This window comes from Empidonax traillii, unplaced genomic scaffold (assembly GCF_003031625.1).
Source record: "Empidonax traillii isolate 1590-97213 ecotype Southwest subspecies unplaced genomic scaffold, ASM303162v1 scaffold195:size1760703, whole genome shotgun sequence".
Taxonomy (NCBI): domain Eukaryota; kingdom Metazoa; phylum Chordata; class Aves; order Passeriformes; family Tyrannidae; genus Empidonax; species Empidonax traillii.
The window spans coordinates 707,395-735,306 of record NW_020955388.1 but is presented as its reverse complement, the minus strand read 5'-3'; the positions used below and the strand labels follow the sequence as shown (position 1 = coordinate 735,306).

At 41.8% G+C, this 27,912-nt stretch overlaps 1 protein-coding gene and 1 long non-coding RNA gene across 2 annotated transcripts in view; one reads left to right on the top strand and one right to left on the bottom strand.

The window, feature by feature from the left end:
• Positions 1-27,721, bottom strand: LOC114058922. Its single transcript, XR_003571546.1, has 3 exons — positions 27,705-27,721; positions 24,990-24,992; positions 1-1,182 (listed from the first exon to the last, which is right to left on the bottom strand). It is a non-coding gene; the product is annotated as an uncharacterized LOC114058922 (long non-coding RNA).
• Positions 16,075-27,912, top strand: part of NAP1L1 (nucleosome assembly protein 1 like 1) — a 29,914-nt gene continuing 18,076 nt past the window's right edge. Inside the window, exon 1 of the mRNA XM_027886791.1 lies at positions 16,075-16,224. The gene's annotated coding sequence lies outside the window, so the exon portion shown is untranslated. The remainder of the gene's footprint in view (positions 16,225-27,912) is intronic.

Sequence of the window (27,912 nt, the reverse complement as noted above, 5' to 3'; positions counted from 1 at the left end):
CACTCCTCTGCCTCAAAGGGTTTCTTTAACACCCAGCTTATAGCCTGAGGTGTCAGGTGTGCCCTGGGCAGCTGCTGCAAATGATCCATTTATTAACAGACCATCAGAAATAACACAGAGAGTGTAGAATACTTAGCTTTGGTTATACCCACAAAGTGATAAACTGGTCCCGGCCCCCCATAACAGGGACATGTCTGAAGTTTAATCTCTGAAGTTTCCTTTTCATACAGCCATGACTCTTGCAAAATGTCACAAACACTCATGAGAAAAGTAAAAATGCCTCACATCACTTCCATATTCTTCCATACTCTTTTGTTAAGGTTTGGGGTTATTGTTTTTATCTGCTATATTGTGTGAGGCCTGTGTAGGCAAAATTGTTCTTGAAAGTGGGTCAGCCTAAAATGCAGTCTGTTTCCAGGTGTTCCCCAGTCTCCTCTTGCTCACTTTGTATGAATTACCAGGAAGAAAAAGGACATATTTGTCTAACATCCTCAAGAAAAATCTTATTCATGAATATCAGCTGTAGGAAGGCTGTGTCAGATCCAAAAAGACCTTTCCAACAGAAATCAATGAAATGTGTTTATTTCCAACAAAGGCAAATATTTTTCAAAATTCACACTTTACAGTGAACAGCTCTTTCATTGGAAAATTCCTGATCAGCTGTAGCATATGGAAAGACAAGGTCGTCATGACTCGGTGTTGTCATCTCATGTTCCTTGGAGGATTAATATGGATCAGTAATAACTGCAGCAGTAGAGCAATTAATAATTGAAAAGGTGCTAATGAATGCATTGATGAAGTCAGCAGAGTCAGAAATTTCTTACCCATATTATTTCTGCCTCTTTTTGATCCTTTTTCACCATGTGCTGAGCAAAGAATTGAATTTTTTTGGCTTGTAAGGCCTGACTATCCTTAGCAATGGAATTCTATTTGATGATACCATGACTGCAAGTAGGTCCCTGGCCATTAAAATCCTGCCTGAGTTTTCCCAGTTTTCCTGCGATCTCTGCTTTGCCTTTGAAGTTCCATGTAGCTCATTAACTTAGGGACCCGAGACCAACTTTATTCTGTACATTACTTTACCCATCAAATATGAAGGCCAGCAAAGAGGGGTGGGTGACTACACATTCTGTGTACATGTCTCTCGTCATCCTTCAGGTGGAGCAATCCTTCCTGTTAGGCCTTTAGTAAGATCCAACAGGAACAGAGAAAAATCTTAATCTGTAGGTTCATCTGCCATCTTCATCTTTGATGTAAAATCAGCTTGAGCTGTAATCCAGGAAATCCTTGCTAGATGCTCAGGCTGATGCTCTTAATTGTCTTGCTCTGCTGAAGGCTCTGGGCTAGATGCTGTCTTAATGAAATTGCACTGCATAAGGAAGCTCTTACCTCTCAGACTGACTGTAGAGAACAGAGAAAACCTGCACTAATAGTCACCTGTTGTTGGTTAAGTGCAAGATAAGGAATGACAGGTTAAAGGAGGAGCAAGGACAAGTAGGTAGTTTGATTTTCCCAGCTGCCTCATCCTTTCCTTTAGCAAAACCCTTCCAAAATTACATATCTCCTATGCAAAATGTCTTTGAGGCTTTACTAGACATACTTAAAACTAAAATATGCCTTGTTGTTTGTTTTTCTTGACTTTACATTTCATTTATGCCACCTGCAAAATGCCACCTGTGCTTGACAGGGATTAAGCACAGATTAAATGGAAGGTCTATAGCCCTGAAAAGTGTTCTAAAAGTATGCCTTAATTATGAAGTTAGGAAAGGGATACACAGCCCACAAATCTAAAATTTTGCCCTAAAATTACAGAGCAGCCATTAGTAGCCACCTGTCTACCTGAGTAACTTCTAAAGCAAACCAGGCTCCCATGGAAAGGAGGGGGGAACAGAAAGAGAAGCGGTGTCAAGCTGCAGTTTGCAGAGCTGCAAGCAGAAATTTCTGTTTCCAGAAGGAGGAAACCAATTTGTCAAGATAAGAAATGATAGTACAGAATGATGTCTCTCTGTTCTCAGGAACACTGGAACAGAGTAGTAAGTGCTCTGTCCTACCCATGAGGGCCAATGCATACAAGCAGCAAATGCGAGAGAGAACTGGGAAGGAACGCTCCAAGTGACCCACTTAATGCCTGCATATTCCCAGCAAACATGACTGATGCAGATGAGGAAGATAAAATACACAGGCTCATACTAAAGAAGAAAAGAACTTAAATTGTACTGTTCCAGGGCAATAATCCCATTAAATAAAAGCTGCACAGTAACAGCATGAAAAATCAAAACAAGAAGCAATTCTAGGTATGGCTGAAAGGCACCAAGCTGTTCAGTTCAGAATCAACGCAGGAGTGCTCCTAAGGACTGGAGCAAGATGTGTAACTCTCTCCTTTGCTGACACAGGACTCTCAAAACTTGCTTTTTTCACATATTTCCTGCAGCGTACAGACACTTATCCCAACACTTCAACCAACCTTGACAACGTGCCTCTAAGCTCAAAGCAACACGTGAACATCTTACAGAGTGTAAGCCAGCTTCATTATTTTTGTTGCTGAGTAATGCATGAAGAAGTTCAGGCCCACAATCACCTATCACTGCATCAGCTTCAATTTTTTTTTCCAGAACACTATGACCATGAAAAAAAAGCACCAGCCAAAAAACGTACAACTTCCCCCCTCCAGCAAAACCGCAGTGATAAGTTAGCTAATGATAGTAAAGAACATATTTGTACACATAGACAATGCTAATAGTCAATTAGTTGCAGCCAGCGAATTAAAATTCAGGAAGCTACACACATTTTTATTTCCTTTGAAGCTGGTATCCCATATTAGCTCTGTCAAAGGTGTCTTTTATTAAGGTACCAAAGTTTAAATAGACAATAGTTATTGTTTTAATTATTTGAAAAACTGTACATCTTTCCTTACAGAATCCTCAGGGCCCTAAAGCTGCACTTTGCTCTACCTGCTTTCCTAGTCACCAGCTAGTAGATGTTTTCAGTTCCCCGGTAGGAATATAGAAACAAATTCCTATAGGTACTAGTGAGACCTTAAATAGGAATTATCAATCACAGTTATTGATTACAGGAACCAGCCAGGGATAGAGACTGCCCAGAGCTGCAGTATAGCACCAAAGGAAACCACACACGAGTGAGACTTGAGCTGGCTTCAGGCCACATACACCAGACCGAGGACTAATACAAGACCATGGCCAGAAGCTGAGCTTGGAGGGCAACACACCAATATGCCCACTTTGGCCCTGGTCAAGGAGTCAGCAAAACTGGAATTAGACTGGTTATTTAGGAGCAGGAATGTGGGCAGCAGGAACAGGAGCATGGCTGGCATACTCAGCATCTAATGAGATCCTGTGAGATTGAAAAGCATTCAGGTGGCTGGCTGCTGCTGTCTGCCTTGTGGGATTTGGGAGGAACAGCCATAAATTTAGATATTTTTGGAGTAAGCAATCAATTTAATGAAGTAGGATTCCTACAGTTCATTGACTGTCAAGAGAACATATTTGCAAAGCAATATTTCATCAAGGCTTGTTTTATCATTTAAAAAAAATAGAGCTTTGAGCATGATAGACATTCATAAATATTTGGAGCACTGCTTGCCTATGAATTTATAACCCATTTACAAATTACTTAATTATTGTATTCCTATCCCTATAATACAAGTAATTCCACTTTAATGTTATAAAATGCTCTGTAATGTGTAAAGTATTTTAAATACAATGATATTCTAAAGGAGATATTCATGTCTGAATATCTAGTAGGGAACAATATTTAAAAAAAATGCTTTACTGATAGACGTCATGCTAAAATGTACTAGTTTGTAGCATTAAACATTTGTATTAGTATTTTATGTTACATAATATATTGATATATGAAATACTACTACTTGGATAGATACAGATAATTTAAAACAGTATGTTAGCCTAAATGTAAAACTCACCAAAAAAATCACAAAAGCTCCAAGGTATAATTTACTTCATAAGCAGGTAAAACTTCCATAGAATTTTCTGAATTCTGGAATTTACTGAAGACTTGTCATAAAATTTAATTGTATAATATTCAATTTATATAGGACACCTCACTTTTAGCAAACAAATTTAATTATGCCTGTCCTTTCCTAAATAGAAGATAGGAATCTTTTTTAACGACATCTGTATTGCCAGTGATGGCTGGTTCTTATAAATTATTTATGTTGAAATCATGTTATTTTTCATTGTGCATTAACAGTGAATTCATGACTGGCTGATCAGCTATTAAGAAAATTGGTACCTGGGTCTTTGACATGTGGGAAAAGTTTTTTTCAGAACCCCTTCAGGGATTTTGCAGAACGGCACTTTTCACCACTTCTTTTGAGCTCCTTGTTATTTTATCCACTATTAATTATTCTTTTTGAGCTGAAAAAAAAAAAGCTATTCCACAGTGATATTTTTTCAAGAATTTGTTTATGTAACACAGGCACTTCTGGATTAACAAGTCTGCTTTCTGTCTTTTCTCTCTGTGTAGCTTCACTGTTGGATCAGATTACCTCTTCACCTGTAACGTGTCTTGTTTGGATGAATCCCCCAGGCTTAAATGATGCTTTGTAACCAGGTATTTCCAGCTCAATGCAGATTTGTTCACCCAAGGGACACATACTCACCATAGCAGTTCTAGGCTGTCATCTAGACCTCCCAGGAATCTTGACCATCTTTCTTGTTCTTCTGGCATTTGCAGTAATACTAAGAAACAACAGAGCTGCGCTAATGGAAAGGAAAAACATATCAGATAAGATTTGTGTATCTTCTCATACCTGGAATTTTGCAACCATCATCAAGCTGCATCAAGTAATTCCAGAGTATCTGAGGAAGAAGGGGCTCACGCAGCCAGGTGAACTTGGGAGATGTTGCCCCTATAGGCCTAAATCCAAGCCAAACAACATGGTGCTATGTATGCTCTCTGCATTTCGTACCCAGACACCACTGGAGAAAACAGAAAGGAAAACCAGCACAAAACTTTCAAAACAAATATATTGGGCAATTTGTGTTCCAGGTGCTCTAGGACACTCAGCTTTGTCAGGTACAAGCTGCCCAGACTGCTTCTGATGTTCAGCTTCCTTTTCTTCACTTTAGGTGCTGAAAATAGTGCTAGAGAATTCATGTTCATTCAGTAAATGCACACACTTATATTTGAAATCATCCTCTAGGCCTTGTATTGTCAGTAGACAGAAAGAGGCATTTCTAGGATACAAGTCCTCTCATCTTCAAGCACACAATTAAAACAACCCAGGTGACTTACACAGTATAAGGGCTTATCTTTCTCCACTATTAAGGCAACCCAGCAGAAAGATTCAAGTTGCAAACATCTGAAGTTAGGCAGAATTAATTCCACCCCTCACTTTTAAAGACTTTGGTTACTTCACTTAGCAAATCCCACAACTCTCACCAAACTTTCTCTCCTTTGCTCTTCTTCCATCCTTTGCAACTTCCCTATATTTTTCTGCCTAATTTCTGCCCTTCATCCTTTTTCAGCTGATGTAGCAATACCACAGAGTTCTTAGGAATGCCAGGTCTGCTTATTGCAATGGGAGACAGAGAAAGATGAAAAGTAAAAGCATCAAAATAAAGCAACAAAACAGAATGAAAAGCCAAAAAGCCAAAGCAGTTCTATCAGTACCATCAGCTTTTAAATACTCTTATATTTTATAAGAAAACAGCTTAAATTAGCTGCAGATACTATTTGAAATGCATAGTGATTATGAGATTAAATGATGCAGAAGCAGTCTGCTCTTCTGCAGAACACTAAAATGCTATATTTATAACTGGGACTCAGCATGGCTTTCTAGAAAGAAAACTAATAAGTAACAGAGGATATAGTCAACTTTCAGTTCCCCAAGAATGAATGTTTTCTTTCCCCATGCAAATCTGTCATGCAAACCATAGAGAATAATTTGGATTTGCTTTCTTCATGAGCACTTTTGAATTAATCAGACTTGAGCATTGTGTATGTCAGACGTGCTACTGTTCTGCTGGTTTTAAACTAATGGTATTACATTGCATTTTTCATTATGAAAAATTTAGCTAAGAGGTTTTTTGCAGCTTTTCAATCTCATATCCTTGAACATCAAATGTCAACAAGGCTTTTATGTAAATATCATAGAATCACAGAAGAGCTGAGGGGAATGCACCTCTGACAATCATCTAGTTCAAATCCCTGCAGGTACAGCTAGAGTGGGTTGCTGAGGGCTGTACTGAGTTGGGGTTTGAATATCTCCAATGCTTCAAACTGGCATCCTATGACAGTGTTTGATAGTTCTCAGAGTGAAGCAGTTTTTTCATACATTTATATGAAATTTACTATATTTTAATTTGTATCCATTGCCCCTTGTCTTTTCACTGGCCACCACTGAGAAGAGTCTGGCTCTGTTTTCTTTACTACTTCCTGAGCAGGTATTCATAAATATTGATAAAATTTCCCTGAGCCTTCTCTTCTCAAGACTAAACAGTCCTGGCTCTCTCAGCCTCTCCAATAGAAATACCCCAGTCCCTTAATCAGAACAGCTCTTTTCCAGACATGATATGTATGCCCATGTCTTACTGAAGAGCCCAGGACTGGACCCAGTACTCCGGATATACGTCACCAGGGTGGACCAGAGGGGAAGGAACACCTCCCTTGACCTGGTGCAACCCAGGAGGCTGTTGGCTTGCTTTGCCGCAAGGGCACATTGCTGTCTCATGGTCAACTTCATATTGACCCCCAGGTCCTTTTCTGCAAAGCTGTTTTGTAGCCTATCACTCCCCAGGTTGTCTTGGTGCCTGGACTTGTTCCTCCTCAGAGGCAGGACTTTAAATCTCCCTCGGTTGAATTTCATGAGGTCCCTGTCAGCCCATTTACCCAGCTGTCATGTGTTTATCGACCAGCTCCCCCTGGGGCCAGAAATAGTTTTTTCCAGGTGGATTTCCAGAGCAAAGCCAATCAGAAGTTTTAGTAACACCCCTGCCAATTATGTATTTAAGAAAACGGAAGAGAAGCCTGTGGCGCAGAAGAAAATGGAAGAGCCAGCGTAGCAGCCGGCCCTATTGGGCCCGGGCGTCTGCCCCTCAACCCTGGGCCAAGTCTGACCCAGGAGAGGGGGGCCAGGGCCCCCTTCTCTCCTGTAACAGAGTAGAGAAAAAAAAAACTTTAGAAAAGAACTTGGATGAGGCATGCTGCAGAAGAAATTCCTGCAGAGAGATAACAGAGACTCCAAGGTCAAAGCTGGCAGCCGCAGGAGAGGAGAAGCCCGATGCGGGGGTAACTCCTTCTCTCCCTGTCTCTCTCTCTTTCTCTCCCTTCCGCAGGGAAAAGGCTAAAAACCACCACCTGTGGAAGATTATTGGAGAGTGGAGACGCCCCTCTGCAGCTCATGAAGGAGCCCACGCCAGAGCCGAGGAGCGCATGAAGAAGATGTGACTCCGTAGGAGGCCTAAGATGAAACAGAGTCCTGCTGGAGACCTGTGGCCTGTGGAGAGAGAGACCTACGCTGGAGCGAGTGGGCTTGGGTAGAATCTTATGATCCCAATGAGGGATCCATGCTGGTGCAGCTGAATTTGTGATCCTGAGGGACAGCAGAGAATGGAAGATCTGTTGCCCGAAGGTGGACTCACACTAGAGAGGTCCATCAAGGACTGTCTCTCACGAGGAGGGACCCCACAAGAAAAAGAGGTGGACTCAAAGCCATTATCCCTTGTATCTGTGGGAAGACATGGTAAGGCAAGTGTCCCCTTGCAGTCCATGGAAGATGCCACAGGGCCTGAGTAACTCTCAACCTCCAGTCTTAGCCCAGGAGGGGTAGGCCCAGCCCTGAGGTTGACATAAGAAAGAAAGAGAGAAACAGTTCCAGCTGCAAAGAATCGGAGATGCCATCCTAAAAATAATAGAAGAAGAACTTTCAGGTGCTGCAAAATTATTTAGAAAACCTATAGCTCTGGAAATGGAAAAGAGACTGCTTCTCCTCCTGAACTGATACAAGGGGGGAGGGGTATTTTTGTAAATACATAGCATTTTTGCCTTAGAATTGTTGCATATATAGTTCTTTAGTTTTTATCTTACTAGTAATAAATCCTAATATTATTCTCCCTAATCAGATCTCTTTTGTCTGATCTCTTTTATACTGCCAGTTTTCAGTCCCTCTCACCATTTAGTCATCAGTTTGTCTATGAGGATGTTATGGGGTACAGTGTTGAAAGTGTGCTTTCAACATAAGCAAAAATAAACATCCATTGCTGTCCCTTCCGCCTCCATGACAGTCATTTCATTGTAGAAGGCTACTGGTAGGGTGAGGTACAATCTGCTCTATGTAAATCCATCCTGACTACTTCCAGTCATCTTTTTTCCTTGTGTGTGTTTGGAAGTGGTTCCCAGGACAAGTTGTTCCATCAGCTTCTTTAGGGATTAAGGTGAGGCTGACCAGCAGTTCTCTGCATCTTCCTCCTTGCCTTTCCTGAAGATTAGTGACACCTGCTTTCATCCAGCCCTCAGTAACCTCCCCTGATTGCCAGCATCCTTCGAAGACAATTGAGAGTGGCCTCACTATGACATTAGCTTCTCCCTCAGCACTCATAGCTGCATCTGTCAACCATGGACTTCTGTGTGTGTGGTTGGTTTAAATGTTCCCTAACCTAATCCTCCTCCACCAAGGTAAGTTTTCCTTGCTCCAAATTTTCCCCCTATTTTCAGGGGCCTACAATTCCTGAAGACAAATCTCATCTGTGAAACTGAGGCCAGAGGCGACAGCACATATCTTGGCCATTTTCGTGTAATTTCTTACAGTTGCTTGGTCCCATTCAACATAGGGTTGTTCCTGCAGAGACACTTGTAGAAGCCGTAGCCGTTCTAGTGGCCTTCCATGTCCCTTAATCAATTCAAGTCCAGGTAGGCTTTGTCTTTTCTAATGCTATTCCTGCATGCTTGGACAGCATCTCTATACTCCTCACAGGTCATCTGTCCCTACTCCCACCTCTTGTGATGCTTCCTTTACATGACAGTGTTTTGTCAGGATCTCATTGTCTGTCTTGTGAAGCCCTCCTGCCACTTCTGTGTGGCTTTCTGCAAATCAGTATGAACTGCTCTTGATCTTGGAGGAAGTGGTCCTTGAAAAACTAGTAAACTTGCCTGGAATGCTCTTCTCCGCAGGTCCATGTCCTATTGGATTCCTCTAAGCAGGTCCCTGAGCAGGCCTTTTCCCAGGAAAAGTGTGAGAGCTTCTCTCATAATGTTGTCCTCTTAGCACTTCCTTATTTGAGTGTATATGCTTTAGGTCACCTTCAGTCCTGCACTGCTGGTTTCAAGGTCTCTCTTGTTCACCCTACATCTTTTGCTCGTCAGCCCAACCCATCCCATTCCCTCACTTGATTACAGGTTGTCATTTCCTTCCTCCCCCTTTCCTGTTTTCCCATCTCTTTACCAAGCAGGCCAGCCTGTTGTCAAAGATGTTTCTAGCCTGCCTAGTCAGGTGGGATGCCACCTCTTCCCCAACAATCTTTAATTCTCACAAAGGACCTACAGTAATAAAAAATAATCCCTGTCACTGACACGAGCTGCACAGTACTTGTTGATCCAAAGGATTCACTCACTCCTTGTCAAGTCCTTCCCCCTAATCAGTAGGATCAAAGACAAAACAATTTGGCCCTCATGCTCTTACCCTCAGTCATGTAGTCATGCTCAATACACTCCACATCTTTCCTAGTATCAGCATTGGTGTCCACCTGGAAGAGCAGCAGGGGTCAATATTCTGAGGACTGGACAAGTCACATTAGTATCTCCACAATGTCTCTAAGCTTCTAGCAAGTAGAAAACCTCCCTAGACAGCAGTTCAGGCTGGTAGATGGAGGTCTTGAGCAATATTAATATCCAGCATGGTCTTCTGATCAAAAGTTTGCTTTGGCTATTGCAGTAAACAGGATTTAAGCATATTAGAATCCCATCAATACAAACTCTTCCAGACACCCTCTGGAACAGAACTGGTGTCAGTCTCTGACAGACTGTCCTAAGAATCCGCATCTGGGAACACGCAGACATAATGCAAGGTACTGCAGCCATTGATCCAAACTCAAAGATCTTCAACTAAAATATCCTCCCCTTTCCTTTTTTCTCCTCTCTGCTCTAGCCCCAAGTTAAAGCTACAGAGAAAGCATTACAGGAGCAAAGAGAGAAAATGAGTGTTATAAAAAAAAATTTAAGTATGCACCCTTTCTTACAGATTTGCTTAATACAGCTTGTTCATTTCCCTATGCTGACATTCTTCAGACAGCTTTTGCCATGCAGCTGCTCAGCCTTTGCACACCATCCACTTGAAGTGCTGTGTTTTGAACTGTAATTTTTAGGCACCCTTAATTTTTTTGCTGACTGAACTAGCTGCAATTCTTTCCACCTGTATTCTGCACTGCTATGTGGTGCCAAGGCACCTACCTTCAGGGGAAAAAAAAAAAAAAAAAAAAGAGCATTGTTCATGTTGCAGAAGAAAATAAAGATTTAGAACTATGTATTGAGAAAAACAAACAGTGTCTGTGTCTGTGCTCCTTGAAGGTTCATCATCCTCTGAGAAATCAGGCTGCAAGAAGGAGATGACCTGTACCAGGTCATACTCTGACTAGAGGTGCTCAGAACATTATTTTAAAGGTCAAGGTCATAGATAAAATTGGTAAGTGTCAATTCATTGTAAATAAATTGCTCATCTAAGAGAGTTAGTCCTAGCAAATGTTTAAACTCAAGATATATATGGGACAAAAGGGCTTAAATTGTCAGAGTTTCATTATGATATTTTTAAATTATAAAATGCAAGATTTGGCTTTACTGTGATTTTTAATTGCAAATATTGGAATTAATGCTAGTAAACTTACAGTGAAATAGTAGAAATAAGACTAAATAATTGAAGATGATCTAAATGGAATGTTTGTAATTGCTCCATCTCTGATTTTTTTTAGGGGGAAAAATGAAGAGAAGGATTGCAGTCCACAAGAATGGGTTATTGTCTTTTCCTCCCTACTTGGGGTGCTATTTTTTCATATGGCTCCAAACCATTTCCTGCTCTGCGCTGGGTGCTACTGTGAGCATTTTTAGGAGTAACAGAGACTTCTGGCAGTGGCTAGTACACTCTCTCACTGTGAAAAAACAAAAATCAAACCAAACTCCAAACCATTAAACCTGTGAAGGTCAAAGAACCAGAGTAGTTTAAGGGAGTGAGCTTTCTCCTTTCATGTGTAAGGTATTGGGCACCCTTTAGGCAATATATTACTTATATCCTTATGGGACCAAAGCAAGCCCCTTGACTATAACTATCAATTTTCATGGCATTTTATTTTATCAAGCCAAATGACCAATAATACTAGAAACAAAAATCCCTCTGGACATAATTTTGCTGTTGTGTTTGAGTTAGATACATTAAGAACAATTGCAGGCACTACAAGAGATATATATCTATTCTATTGAATGTCTTTTTTTCTTATTACTTAACTAATTTATATACCTTATAAAAAGATTTGTTCTAATGTAATGATTTAATAATTCATCAGTTTCCCCATACAGCTTCTTTAAAGTCTATTCTACAGTGACACTTCAGTTAGCATTGTTGCTTTTTTTTCCTCAAAATTTCACAGTAAGTGTAATATTTAAAAAAACCCCAAACTTCAGTGAGTTCTAGCCCCCAGCAATGACCCTAAAAAACACTAAGTGCAATGTACTTGAGATTTTAACTTCTGTACTACCTCTAAAGTACTTTTATACACATTTGTTCATTGATTTCAAAACACCTAGATAATTTACTTTTTTGAACCTATTTTCTTTATCTCTCCCTTAAGTTTGTTTTTTTATTATTTTGGTTTTTTGCACTTTTTTTTTTATTTATACTTTCTGTATCTATGAGCAATCACTCTAATCTAAGACAAGAGTCATGATTTAGTCCCTGGACAGTTAAAAATATTGAGAAATGAAAGATGTTAAAGATCTATTGTATCAAAAAATATATCATCTCATTTCAGCATTTCACTTTTTTCAAGCAATGTAATTTTGATTTGTCTTTCATTACAGTACGTCAATTGTTAGTTACGCATGTTGTATTTCTTTAGTTGCTGCTACCCCTTCCTGCAAATGTGTTCCCCGAGGGAAAATTTGCTCTCTTTTCACAAAAGCAGAAGCAAGCGCAAACCAGAAATCCAAGAGAGGTGTTCACTCAGCTCTACAGGGGGATTTGCATGATTTGTCATGTGATAGTTCAGCAGAACTGTCTGTGCTGCCTGTGGGACTGTTTATAAACTATGACTTTTTTGTGGAATGATGTACTTTCTTTCATAAAACAAGTAGCTCCTCAAAAAGTAACCAGTACATGAAAAAACTAACCAGCTCTGTGCTTATCATTCTAGTCATGTAACTTGGAATCAACATTCAGTAAGAGCTGAAAGAATTGCTTTTAGCCATAAGAAAGCAATCCAGACTTTTAAAAAGAATACTCTGGATTCTCTGTTTTCATTGTGTACTGATAAACCTAGTACTTCCGCACAGGGTTTCACTGAGGTTTGAAACTGTACCAAGGAAAAGGCATCTCTTTGTGGTACTTGGGGTTTTTACTCTGTAAATACTTCAGTGAGTGTTCTCATTTTCAGTGACTGATGATAACTTCCATGGTGATTGTAGCTCAGCCAGAGACAGAAGCAGACAAGGAGCACTCATATCATTCATTGCTGTAACTCAGTGCTCACATGAGGAGCATTGCCAACAGATTTCAGGAGAGGGTAACATTAGGCAACTGGCACTTTGGAAAACAGTCAGAGGTGAGCTGATCTGAAATCAGCTACGATCAGAAGAGAATGTCTATTCATAGCTTTTCATACATTGCGGGTTTGCAGTGTTGAGCAGGACATGATTCCTGTAAAACTGAGCCTTTGGTAGATGCCAAGCCTGGCCTAGCAGTCTGAAGTGGTGTCTAGGTGTTCAGGTAATTAGATACATGTTCATACAAAGGACCTTTTGCATTTTTCTATTAGTACAAAAAAGACTGAAAGCAGCTTAAATGTTCAAGGAATTGCTTGCCACAGTGGAGTTCTTGATCCAAAGTAAGCATGCCAAGCTCCATGACCAATACATTTTGCTAAGCTAAGGCATTGCTGCTTTAGCTTAGCTGTAGCCTGAATGCAGTTCAACCACATTGGATGCATACTGTGCTTAGCAAGATTGAGCCTGGATCCGAATGCCAAACTCACTTGTTGCAACAGGCTGTTACAGAAATACTGGTTTAGCCTCCTGTAACAGCACCAGTGCTTGACCTTCTTCAGACCCCTCCACAGAGCATAGCGTTGTGCTCTGTCCCTGAGTGCCCTCCATGCCCCTGCCTGAGCCCTCCTCCACAGCCAACATGTAAGTCAGTGGGAAGGACCCAAAAGTGAGCATTGATGATAAGGCCTATGCACCCGAGGGAGAGGTTAGATTCCCTGATAGGGTACAGCTCTGTGAGTAAGACACTCAGTTTGTGAGGGACACAGTTCAAACTTTTCTTCCCCTGTTTTGGAGCATCAGTTTGACCTCAAGTCACAGTCCCCAGGAGACAGGCCCCAGCTTCTGTGCCATAGAGCAGTTCTCCTTATGTCTCTTATCAGCTTGGAAAAAATGGTTTTCAATGACCACACCTGCACATTTCTTACAAATGTATTCTAAGGCTTTTAAAAAAGCTATGAGATGTAATACTTCTAAAAAATAATACATGTTTATAAGGAAAATATACCTGTGTCAATGTCTAATGCATTCTCAGGTGATTTGATTCTCATTATTCAAAAAATGGTGTTAGTTTGATATTTTGTGCAATCCCATGACAGTACTTCAACAATCGAGACAGACTGAAACAAATAGTTCCGAGTATACTCATGGGAAACACACAGGTAGCAAAAAAAAAAAAAAAAAAAAAAAATGTATGGGCCATTGAGACTCAAGTTTAACTAAAGTTTCTTTATGTCATATTTATGATTGTACAAATGTCAGGATAAGTTGAACAGTTTTGACAGCAAAACAACCCGAACTAGAAAGCTTGTATGGCATACAATTCAAGTATTGTAAGAAATAAGCTGGTCTTTTCCCTTTTTCATACATGTGTGATGGCAGGTGCCATGTGGAAGCAGGAGTGATGTCCTTATGTTCTGTCCCTTCTCCCTTTCTACTTAGCTGTTGACAGAAACTGCTTCTTATTGAAAAATGTTTCCATAACTGTTCTTCAAAAACTGCTAAAAAGCCCCAGTATAAGGACTTTGGTTAACTTACTTGACTAATGCAAAACCCCTAAAAGACATCTCTGAATTTGGGATGTAAAGGCATTTCCCCCCAGCCTAGACATGCTAAGATCTGTGCCTACTCCTTGGGCACAGTTGTTGACTTGCTTGGTCTCTCTATTCCACACTGCTGGCTTCTGCACATCCCATTTCTTCTCTACTCCTCCACAGTGGTCACTGGGTGCCACCTCAGGTGGTAGATCTCAGGAAGACAAGCAAAGTGAGCCACTGCCTCGTGAATCACTTGTTTACAGTCGATTGCTACTTTAGCTGATTGAATAAAGGGAACACCTGCAATAGCATATAATTGGTGTTGCAATAAAAGAAATTGACTGCTCATTTTCACCAAATGCCTCCTCTACATCACTGTCCTCTTCATATTCCCTAGCACTGAACACCTCAGATAAATAAGACATTAGTATCTAGTAAAATTATAAAATCTGAGGGTTGCAAGGGGGGGTACAGGTACTTTAATTTTAAAATCATATAGCATCTCCATCCCTGTTTCTCCCGAATTCTTATCACTTGGATTCTGCTGTGCAACCTTTTTCCTGGATCCTCCTTTTTCCTCCTTACACTTTTGCAGTTTCTAGCTATTTAAAACTGCATGATACAAAAAAAGCCCACCCCCCAAAATTCACTGTGCTGGGGAATAGGGCATTCTTAAGTTCTCTCCATAAATTTCTGTCTCGCAGATAGCATTTCTTTGCCACAAAGACATCCGCTTTTGGGGACTGAGATTTTACTGACAAACACTGGAACACAACTAGTGTGGCACCATGGAGTGCAGAATAGGAGCCTTTGTATTTTGCTTGTTCTTAACATAGATTGTGTTGCAGATACTAGGCAGACCCACCATTTTTCTTCTTGCTTTGCTTTCTGTTGTCACTTTCACTATTTAAATAGCTACACTTATACAGCAGATTGCTTTAGACAAGTAGATGGAAGAACTTGGTAAATTCTGAAGAATACACTTTAAATATCTGGCAATATATCCTCAGCAAACTGCTCTTATGCCATCACACCATGTGTCTGACCATCCCACCTAATTATACTTGAAATCATTGGCTCGTTCCAGCCAAGGGAAGCTAGAAGTCTCAAAGACATTTCTTAAAGTTCAGCATAGATCACAGACGTCTTCTTCAAGTATGCTCTGTGCTATTACTCTACACCATGAGTATGGGGGACAAACCCTAGAATCAGTTTTAAAGAATGCTTTGGTTGGAGCTCACAGTCAGGCATTTGCGGCAAGTTAAAATGGGAGGACTGATGCTGTTGCTTGTCTGCCCATCCTGGCCAAGGTAGGAATGGTCGAAACTCTGATCAGGGAAGGTTTGAACCACCACGGTGCTCAGCTTGGTCTTTTAAGGTGAGCTAATGCTGACTGTGGTTTTATGGTACCTGTAGCCTGTGCGAACAGGGTTTACCTGTCCCAGTAACTTCTATTTCTGGCGAGATGCACCCAGAACCCCCCGAGTTCGGGTTTAAGGCAGCACCGAAGCGGTCGGGGTAGCATCCCACCCTGACTCGCGGGCAGGCCCGCCGTGGGGGAGGCGCTGCGGTTGGCCGGGCGGGGCGGCGGCTCCCGGCGGGTGCCGGGCGGTGTGGGCTCGTTCCCGCGGGCGGGGCGGGGGCCGTGGCCGGTGCCGGTACGTGCGCGCTCACACGTCGCGGAGGTGGCTCCGGACACGCGGCCCCGGGGGTGGCTCCGCGCGCGCCGCCGCTCGGGCCCAACCGTCCTCGGCCAACGGCCGGCGCGCGCCCAAGGCGGACGGGCGGCGGGAGGTCGCGCGCGCGCGCGCGTTGCCATGAGAGCCGGTGCGCGCGGGGGAGGGGGTTACGTGGTGACGTTAATTCTATATGAGCGCGAGCGGCGGGAGCGCGGGTCCTTTCAGCGCCGGCCGCGCGGCGACTCCGCCTCGCTGCTCCTGAGTCACCGGGCCCGCGGGCCGCGCAGGTACCGCGGGGCGCGCCTGCCGCCCCGGCCCGGGCCGGGGGCGCGGGGGGCGACCGGGGGGCGCTGGGGCCCCGCTCCTGCGATGGAGGGGGCCGCGGGGACCGGCCTGGCCTAGCGGGGCCCCGCCGCTGGCTGTGCGCGGGGGGCCGGCGGTGCCCGCGCCGCACCGAGCCCCCCTCGCTGCGCGGCCCGCGGGGCGGCGGCACCGCTGCTCGGCCGGGCCCGCGGCGCGGAGAGCTGCCCGCCGCCTCCCGCCACCCTTCCGCCGCGCCCGCGGAGCGTCCGGGCCGAGCCGGGGCGGGCGGCTTGGCCGGGCGAGGCGAGTCGGCCCCGCAACACGTGGGCGCGGAGCGGAGCCGTGGCTGGGCAGCGGGAGGGCTGCGGGGCGGAAAGCGGCGCGGGGAGGAGGAGCGGGTAAACGTGTCCGGCCGGGCGTGGGAGTCTCGGTGCCGGTCCGGTGGGGGACCTCGGCTGTGGGTGCGCACATGGCGGAGCTGGGGGCGGCGGCGATGGCTGTGAGTCGTGGCCTTGTGCCGCCTCCCGCGCCTTGTTCCTGCTCCCATGCAGAGCCACGGCGCGGCTGTGCTGTGCTGTGCTGCTGGCAGGGGGACCCAGAGATTCAGCCAGAGGACGAGCAACTCCCGCTTCCTGCCTCAGGGTAGAGCGGTGTTCGGGAGTTCAACATGTCGCTTTTCCGGGTGTCTGCTAGCTAGTATCATCCAAAATGATCCTGTCACCAAGGAAGGCAGAGAAGCTACCTGAAAGATTTAATAACTAAAAGTGGAAGTAGTGTCTTGTGTTCAGCGTTCATAACTATCTATTTGCATATAAAACTCTTATCTACTCCCTATTAAGTGTTCAGGGGACTTACACGGCCAGTACTTGTGAGTCTTTCAATAATTAATATAAACTTTCCTCATTCACTTGCAGAAGAAAACGCAAACCTTTTTTAAATGATTGGTAGAGTAATAACATGGCACCTTCCACCATTAATCTCCCAGCATACTGCAGATTTATGTATGTGTCTGTTTCAAGCCCTACTGAGATACACCCGTGTTTCACATTCAAACTCATTTTAAGAGGGTAAGGCAAGTGGGCACCATGTGTGCAAGGTATGACAAATACTCTGCTGCTCAGCCCCTCTTGGGATTTTAACATCTGCTTGCAGATGTTATATTACTCTGGCAGGAGATAATGCCTGATAATTTCAATTACAATCATGAAATGAAACTTAAGAGCTAAGGCCTAAGACTGTGAACTGCTGTAGGTAGTTTTTGGCAAAAATGTCAGTAGTTTGTTAGTAGCCTTCCTGCTGTGCCCATTTTACAGTGGTACTCTTAAAAGAATGAGAAAAGTACTGTACTTGGATTGAAGCAAGCTGAATGGCTTCCAGTCCCTTGTAAATCCAGAAATTATACTAATCCATAGGGCAGTATAGAGTTTAAAATCTGTATCCATGGAAAGCTGAGTGACTTGGATGCCTCTGTATCAGACAAAAGTTTAGGCCACTCAGGCTTCAGGTACTTGAAATGTCGATTTAAGTACTTAGAATAAGCCACTGATACCTGATCTTATGTTTATGTGGCCCACTTAGTCCTGTGGGAGTGATATATATCAGCAGTCCTTCTGCTCTCCACTTTTTTTCTATTTTGTGTCAGGTCTTGCATGTTATGTGCTCTGGTTTCTGAGGACAGAGGATTGTAGAATGATGGTCCTGTGCACAGCTGGTAGATTGGTGTTTTTCAGAGCCCCTGGTCCTTCTCTGACTTAGACAGGACTAGGAAGTATGTGTTGGAATGGCTGGAAGCACGCAGAAGCACCATGCTGCATCTGTGCTGCCAGCCCAGTGTCGCAAGAAGTGCCCAAAGTGCCAGATCTGCAGCGCTGTGTTTGTGTACAGCACAGTAATGCTCCTGCCACCCTTGTGTGTCATCTCGCCCCTGTCTCATTCATAAACTGTTTCTGGAAGGAGGTGGGGTACTAGTTATGGTGACCTCTTAGTGAGCATCCTGGAACCAGGTGGTCTGGTTTTTTTCTTGGCTTCTTGTGTAATTGATAGTGAGTATGGGCGCACAAGTGAGAACAAAACCAAAGCACTGTGGGCATGGATGCTGTGAAGCTTTAACAACAGAGTTTTCACAACCCTGAGTGAGACCGGAGTCTTCATGTTCTCCAATACATAACTTCAGGTCTTCAAGAAAACTTTGGTTTACCTTGTACATTTGGTAAAAAGATGTTGATTCACTAAGCTCCTAAAAGTTGAAACAACAGTAACACAGAGCTTGTCCTCTTGTGGCAGAGATTATATTCCTTCGGGGAATAATATATCTTGAGGATATTAATTTCAATAGAGAAAAATCTCGGGGAATAAATCAAGAATCTTTTAATTTTGGTTCAATCCTTTGGTGATAGCCAGTTTATTCCAGTAGACCAGTGGGTATAATGGACATGTGGGGTATCTTCACCTTTTTATAAATGCGGTTGTAACCTAGTTCACCTTCAGGTTCTTGTGAAACAGCTGCAAACATGGTATCTCATGCTAAAGATCTGGTTCTTTCTTCTTTGAAGAAACTTCAGGAATTAGGTTGCAGAAAATGGAGATGCAAGTGTTCTTTCAGTGCCTGTTTGCTTTTCTGCATTGGTATATATATACATTCAGTGGAACTTCAGCTCTGTGTTTTTCCATGAATTGATACTGCTTTGGTATTTGTGCAGTACCAGCAGGCACTTGCACAGAAGACAGTACTTTGCAGAAGTGCAGAAATAAGACTTCTTAATGCTGGTTTTATTTTACTGTAGCTGAGGAATCTTCTGAGTTAGCACCTGGTCTGGGCAACTGCAATCCAACTTCGCGTTAGGGAAGCAGTTAGTTAATAATAGAGTAGAACTGCATAGTTAGTACAAGTGGTGTTTAATCCAAGGAAGGCTTGTGATGATAGTTTTAATGCTTAGGTCAGTTTTCATTTGTAAATTACTTAGAGCTCAAAAGTGATTATAATTAAAGCTAATTCAATCTAGCTGATTCTCACTCAGCTCAGGGTTAGTGCATTTCCTCATCACCTAACGTTGTTAATCTGGAGAGTAGGTCTGGTGTCATAATGTGTTTGTCTAGAAAACCAGACATGTCTGAAAGGCATCACAGAAGTTGCTTGGGGATTCATTTGATGACCTTCTGAAAAATTAGGCTATTTAGAAGCAATGTGTGAGGGTTTTACATTCTTACACTAAATGATTTTATGATTTTGTGATTCAGCAAAGTTAATGCAAAGGGAAAAATCTAAAATATTGATGTATTTAGCCATAACTTTGACCTTAAGTTTTCAGGAAGACTGCACATATTGAAGACTAAAACTTCAGTTGACTCAAAAAAAAAAAAAAAAACCAAACCAAAAACAAACAAAAAAACCCCAGTTTAATAATTTACCTTTGATACTCTATGTTTAGTTTAAAAATGTAAATAATTCAAGATATGAAGTAACTTATGTTCTTCCTAAAGATTAGTCTTTTAAATGAATTTACATCATCTGCTTGAATGAAAACATCATCTACATCTTAACTACTTGTCACGGGTTAAACTGGAGATCTCCCTAGATGGAAAGCTGTTCAGATCTTAGTGATTTTAGTACAGGAGAATACAAATGCATCTGGGAGCTGAATGTGCTTAAATGTAAATCTGCACAGATATGATTTACAGAGGTGATGTCTCATTTTAAAGCTTAACTTGCCATAATAGAGAGTTTTACATCAGCTGTTTCACCTGGTCTTTGAGGACTTTGGAACAAAATACTAGTAGTTTATCCTTAGTAGCTTTTTATGATCACAAGGTGAAAGCAAATTTTAGATGTGAAAACTGGTTTTTGGAGGTACCTGTAGCCTTGAAGCATTCAATTGCTTGATTTTACATTTATTCTTTAAAAAAAATAGCACTACCACCACCCAAATAACAACCAAACAATGAAGAAACCTCCATCCAAAACACGAGAGGTAGTAGAAGTGTTGAAAACTCTGGTTAAGGGATTTGACTAAGTGGGTACCTGAAATCTGGAATGGACAAACACCTAGATTTCTAAGACCCAGGTTAAAATCATAAATGCTTGTTGTCTTTTCTGACCATCTGCACTAAGATTAGTTCAGCCCACTACTTTATTTAGATATTGTTTAATATGTGATGCTTAAAGGAAGGCATTTCTTTCACATCGCTTGTGGGATGACTTGCCCATGAGGGAGAGTTCTGCGTCTGACCTTAGTTAAAAACCTGACTTAAGCATTAAAAGATCAAGTTGAGGACCACAGGGAGGGGACATGAAATAAAACAATTAACTCTTTACGTGGAAAACAATTTTGAATCAGTTCTTTTTGAACTTCTTGTTAATGTAGGTATTTTTGTGTCATTTCTTGTTGTTCACCTCTCAAATACTATAAGATGTAAAATGCTTCTGTTCCTCAGGTATTCATGTTGCTAGGCCCTGAACTGAGCTATTTCCTCTCTTCTGCAATGCTGAACAGTGAATACAGTTTTTATTAAGGATACATTACTGAAGTTTATGATGATCTTATTTTGCATTGTGTGTTTTAGTTACCATGCATTCATTTCAGGTCTTGCTACTTCTGTGTGTTGAGTAGCAGTCTTTAGCGGGCTGCATGCAGTTATATGTCTTTGCACAGAAATTTTTTGACCTTTTGAATTCTAAGTTAGTTAGAATCACATCTTTTGATTTGTCTTACTTTAGGTTTTAATAGTATTTGTTTTACCTTACTTGGGTCACTGGTTTAAGCAGTTCTTAATTCTGTGACACCCCGGTTTTTGAAATTACTTATCTTGGCTTTGAATGGTAAAGTATGAGCTGGTGTAAGTGCTTTATGCTATTTCTTGCATGTGCAAGGTAGCATCATCAGGAACATGCTTGCTCTGTTTGACCTGGTGAGATCTTCATGACACAGCCTCTTGATTCTTTTATTACCATCTTCACAGAATCACAGAATATGAGTTGGAAGGGCCCCACAATGATCATCAAGTTCAACTCTGGATGGCCCTGCACAGGAACATCCCCAAGAGTCACACCATGTGCCTGAGAGTATTACGCAAATGCTTCTTGAACTCTGGAAGGTTTGGTGCTGTGACCACTTCCCTGAGGAGCCTGTTCCAGTGCCCAACCACCCTCTGAGTGAAGAACCTCTTTCTAATATCCCATCTAAACCTCCCCTGACACAACTTCAGGCCATTCCCTTAGGTCCTGTCACTGGTCACCACAGAGAAGAGATCAGTGTCTGCCCCTCATCTTCTTCTCATGAGGAAATTTTAGACTGCAATGAGGTCACCCCTCATTCTCCTCCAGGTTAAACAGACCAAGTGACCTCAGCCGCTCCTCACACAGCTTCCTCTCAAGGTCCTTTACCATCCTTGTTGCCCTCCTTTAGACACTCTTCAATAGCTTACAATGCAGTGCCCGAAACTGCACACAATATTCAGGGTGAGGCTGCCCCAGTGCAGAGCAGAGCGGAACAATCCCCTCCCTTGACTGGCTGGCGATGCTTTGCCTGATGCCCCCTAGGACATGATTGGTCCTCCTGGCTGCCAGGGCACTGCTGACTCAGATTCAACTTGCCATAGACCAGGACCCTTTCCATGGCACTGCTTTCCAGCATCTCATTCCCCAGTCTGTATGAACATCGAGCATTGCCCCATCCCAGGTGCAGCATCCAGCACTTTTCCTTGTTGAACTTCCTACGGTTGGTGATTGCCCAGTGCTCTGATTTGTTGAGATCTTTCTGCAGGGCCTTCCTGCCTTTAAGGGAGTCAACAGCTCCTGCCAGTTTTATCATCTGCAAACTTGCTTAGTATCCCTTCCAGTCCTGCATCCAAGTCATTTATGAAGGTATTGATTAGTACAGGGCCTAACATGGAGCCCTGTGGAACCCCGCTAGTGACAGGTCATCAGTCTGATGTTACCCCATTCGCTATTACCCTCTGTGCTCGACCCTTGAGCCCACCGCATGATGTGTTTATCCAGCTGTGTGCTGGACATTTTGTCCAAACAGGTCCTGTGAGATACAGTGTTGAAAGCTTTACTGAAATCCAACAAGATGACATCACCTGGCTTCCCTTCATCAGCTAGGTGGTCTACCTTGTCATTAAAGGAAATCAGGTTTGATAAGCAGGACTTTCCTCTCATGAAGCTGTGCTGGCTGTGACCAATAATTGCATTGTCTTTCAGGTATTTTTCAATACCTTTCAGAATAATCTTGTCCATAACTTTACCAGGCACTGAAGTGAGACTGAAAGGCCTGTAGTTTCCTGGGTCCTCCTTCTTGCCTTTTTTGGAAATCAGGACAAGTTTCACCAGCTTCCTGTCAGCTGGGACAACTCCAGATTCCCAAGAGGTATCCCATACTTCTGTATTGGGGCCAAAAACTTAACTGAGTGAAATTCACAAGAAACTTTCAATGAAGATAACTTTGTAAATAATGCTCATTTCCATGGTTCAAATTCTCTCTAAGTGTAGTACATATTTACAATTGCTTTTTCTGTCACCTGTATTCCTTTGAAAGTGACTTGCTGAAACCATAACCATGTCCATACTTCTGTTGGCCTTAACTGCCAGTTGTAACATCTCACCCCTAAGAGACTCCAAAATGTGTCAAGTTGTGGTTGTGTTCTTTTTTAAGTGCAGGCTAGCTTGTTACTTGAAAACTGAATGTTTTAAAAGTGGTAGGTTCTTAGTGGCTTGGCTTCCATGTTAAAAATCCTGAACTGAGGCTAACAAAAGAGTTGCTGAATGTATCTTAGGAATTTTAGTGGCTTCTTGGGGACTGAATGAATTTAAAATATTGCATTCATCAGAGGTTCTAACAAAAAGACACACTTTTGAAACTTGTACACATTTTTTTCAGTGTTTTTTAACTTTCTTTTTAGATAAGGACGCTCAGATGTTTTTTAAGTCAAATTGGATAAAACCTTTAATGCTGCAGTGTTTGAGTTTTGCAGATAGCAGTATAACTGCCAGTTTGGTTGTGTTTGATTATGTGGTGATCTTGGTAACCAACAAATGCTCTCCTTTCCTTTGATGTTGTGGCATGTACAAGTTGGTCTGTTAAACTGCTGAAGTGCACCCTGCTACCTGAAGAACTTTGTTAAAACACAGTTTGTTACTTTTGTTTCTTTAACACTTTTAAACAAACTGAGTACTTGTACCTATGTGAACTGTATGGAGACATACTCTTAGGAAATTTAAAATATTTCTTAATACATAAAGATTTTGATTTCAGCCCTTCAGAATGGCTGCTGTTTTCCCATTATCATTGATGGAAAGTAAAACCTGTAACAAACCAACTAGTTTGTTTAAAAAAAAGAATATTTGTTTATTTTTTCCAGATTTTAATTTAAACTTCTTTGTTACTTTACTAATAATGAAAGATTGTTTTAAATAGAAATTGGTAGGAAATTGTTAGGTTTTCTGCTGCAGAATCTTGGCATCCAGAACAAAGGCAACATTGTGTGTTAATTACCCTATATTTAGAACCTGATGAGGGAGCTCAGGTCAGTGGCAGAGACAAACATGAAGATATAATTTAAGCCTTATTTTAAATTGTAATTTTGTAGTCCATCTCCTTCTCATAATGGAGACTCTTTTCTGCTGAAAGAGTAAACAAGCACTATCTAAAATTCAATAAAATTGCTACAAAGATAGGAGTTCCGTATTTGTTGATTGAATCTTCATTTGCTAATTGAAAAATTAGTTAAGGGGAAAGCTTAACAAGGGTTTCCTTCCACATGACTGAAAACAAGTCCTGCAGTTACTAATAACAGAGTTACTTATATATATATATTATCGTTCCATTTTGTTTTGAGAAATTTGACTTCTTCCCCATCAAGTAACTGGTGTTCTCATGCAAGTATAGAGCACTTTAAAGTTGAAATGTGAAAAATGTTTTTTCATGGTGTAACGTGTATACATATATTGTGCAGAGGCCTGCAAGCACTAATGAAATGGTTGCATCGGCAAATGGCTGAAGTTGATGCCTTACCTCAGGAGCCATTATGAAGTGCAAAAAAACACCACTTGAAGGGGAGAGAGCAGGTTGGGAAAAGCTTCTCCTCTATGATCAAATCCAACTATTAACCCAGCATTGCCATGTTCACTGCTAAACTGTATCCCCAAGTGCCACATCTGCCAATTTTTAACACTTCCAGGGTTGGTGATTACACCACTTCCCTGGGCAGCCTGACAACCCTTTCAGTAAAGAAAGTTTTCCTAATATCCAATCTAAACCTCACCTGGCATAACTTGAGGCCATTTCCTCTCATCCTTTCAGAAGGGAGGAGAAGAGACCACTCCCCACCTGACAACAACCCTCTTTCAAGTAGCTATAGAGAGTGATGAGGTCTTCCCTCAGGATATTAATAGGTAGAATATCTCCTTGTTTCATGACCAGTTTTCATGCTAATGATAATGGATGTGTGAATTCAGTCATATAAATATAAAGGACTAACTTGGTCTTCTGCTTTAGTCCCTTTAGAAATGGGATTTTTAACCTGATACTTTATGCAATTGCTGCTTTTTGAAGAGGAGCTAAATGCTCTCCTGAACTGTATGATGCTTTCTCATGTAACAATTTTCACACCTGGTGATTAGCACCATAGCTTCTACTAACAGTTGTGAAATGATTAATATTTTGGGGGAGTTGTATTTTTTTGTCTTGTTGTACCAAGACATTTGAGGTGTGAAACTCTCCATCGTGTACTGTGCACTTTTTAAACAGTTCACCCACTTGGAATGCTAGGCAAGAACATCAGTTTGAAGTGACTTGTAGTGAATATATTGCTCTCAAGTTTCCCAGTCTGTGTAGTGAGAGTTGAACTTGGCTGGTATGATATCATTTGTCTGGCACCTTTGGTTTCTGCATATATTGCAAATAGCTTACAAGACTTAATCCTGATGATATTTTAATACAACTAGCTGTCCTCCAGCTGGACCTCTCTTTTCTTCACTGACATCTGACTTAGTCCACCACTTAGTTTGTTATCTTACATTGCAGGTTCCTAATCCCATGAAGAGCTCACTTGTTTTAGGTATTTTCTATTAATGTATTGCTTTCAGTTGCGCAAGGCTTGCCAGAGACAGGAAGAGGCTGATGTGCTCTTCTATGGACAGGCTGACTTGCCGTTGTCTGAATTACTGACTACTGAGGAAATCAGTTTGGGCAGAAGGGTAGGTTTCTTTTAAAAAGTTAAAAAAAAAAAAAAAAAAAAAAAAACAAAACACTTTTTAAAAGCGAGTGATCTTGGCTTGAGTGTAGGTCAGGTCTGATAGCCTCTCAAAGCTCGTTGTGTTTCTTGAACAACTTGCAAAATTTCTTTTACTTGCTATTCCAAGGTAATTGTGTGAGCAATTCCTGTAGAGAAGGGGCAAAGATGTTTACTGAAAGAGAGGGAATGGGTGCTCTTCTTGGTGTGGTATGCTCAGAGATGCTGAACAGCTGAGATATGTTGGTGGCCTGCCAGCCTTAGGGCTTGTTGCAAAAAAGCTGTTGTTTTGCTGGAGGAACTGTGTCTCAGGACTATCTTTCTTCCTCAGCTGACTCTCAATTCACCTTGCTGTGACCTGTCTTCCTGAGGCTGAGCGGATGTCCGGGTAATCTAATACTTGCATACTTGCTTTGGACACTTAGAGCTGATCTTCAAAAACAAAAGGCTTCCCACCAAAGTGTGTGTGTCCTAGAGGTAACATGGCTGGTGCTGCTGTGCAAACTCAGAATAGTTTCTGTGTGAATGAAGGAGTGATATTTCTACCTTCACTTGAGCAAAATCACTTAGTGAAAATATAAAAACCCCTGAAAATGTACTAATGGGTAATTTGAGGATGAATACATGGCAATATCATTATTAGATTCTGCAGGTATCTAATTTCTTGAAAAACATGACATTAAAAAGGAGAAGAGTCCTTTAAGCATAATGAAAATAGCAAATTGTTATACTGTTTTGGTAAGATGTAAATTTTTAGAGAGGTTTTCCAATTTTCAGTATTTCTGCAGGATGGACTCAAAACTATGGCTAAGTTTGTGCCAGATTAAGTTTCTTAACCTTTCCATTTCAATAAAGAACACATTTTCTTGTGATGGCAGACAGGCTTAAGCTACCTATATGAAAGAGGCTTTAAACTTCAACCTTTAGAAAACTTGCATCGTAGCTTACTTTTCTGTACTTTTGCTTGCTTTTTTGTAACAAAAACTTCCTATGCGTTCTCTTTCAAGCCCTAACTCTTTCTTTTCCTCTGCATATCTTTACAGTGAGGAGCAAAACATTGTAGTGAAGACCTCTGACCATAATGCAGTGCTACTGACTGTAGCTGTTCAAATAACAGAGAAGTAAAATATTTTACTAATAAGGAGGTTATTTGCCTGCTGGTTTTTGTACAGCAGTGTAGGCTACCCTTTTTGGGCTCTTAAGCTTCTTCTTGCAGTCAGGAGGCCTAGATTCTAAGTAATATCTCAGCCCAAAGCAATTGCCTAGACGCTGCGCTTGAAGTAACACACCACTGTAGCCAGCCGTTCTGCACTGACAGCTGGTGAATTGGTATCTCCCAGGGTCTGCTTCAGGGAGTGATGCCAGTGAGTGCCTCTTGATGCTCATGTGCTCAAGTTGCAGCTGCAGTTTACAATCCAGAATGCACCTATGAAATACACCTATGAAATGAACTGGGAAGGACAGCTCTGTCTTAGAGTGATACCAGTACAATAGTGAAATACTTAGTATTGCGGAGATACTGGAAAAGAAATACTGGAGTGATATATTTTAGTATTATTGATTGTGGTACATATTGGATTCAAAATTCTGGAGACTAGACTGGGATGTTGTACTAGGCATTGTGCAAAGATAGTGGAGGTTATTTACTCTCAAGGAATGCATTTTCTCACTGCTTTTCTTATTCTACAGTTGGTTTTTTGGGGTGATTTATTTTTGTTTTGTTGTTGGTTTTGTGTGTTCAGGTTTTTATGTTGTTGTTTGTTGGGGTTTTTTTACCAGTAGAACTGTGTTTGCAGAGAAGCTTATGGTTGTTTAAGCAGATGACAGTCAAGTAAATGTGATGCAACTATATACCTTCCATGCTAGTGGGCTGCACAGATTGGTCTAAATGTCTACCAGTGTAGTTCTGCTGGCAGCTCTCATTCTGGGAACTGTTGTCTAGAGCTGGCAGATGACAGTGTTATGACAAACAGTACTGTCTCCTCAGTTTGCGGAAGAACTCTTCTAACTGTAAATGTTCTGATACTGAGTTGTGTAAAAAGTGGAGGAAAGATTAAAGGATGGGTCATGAGAAAGACTGACGCAAGAATAGGAAAAAGTGGTAGGAGAGATAGGCAAACACTAGAGGGGGGCTCTGAAGTTGACAGCTGCTTGATACGGTCTATTTTAATTTCAAAAAAATCTTTGAAGAATGTTATTCAAAGTCTTTGAGTAAACTGGGTCATAATTTGAAAACATACAGTGCTTGCATGGGTTGTTTAAAAGCCAGAAAGCAGAGGATGATAACTGCACATTGCAATGAGGCAGATGCTTGAATTCCACAGGGTGCTGTAGTGAGATGAATGTCTTCAGCACGGTCAGAAGTGATCTCGGAAAGAGGGTGGTCAGTGAAAGGATGGACAGAAGTTGCTGATGACAAGTAGTTGTTCAAAACAGTAAAAACA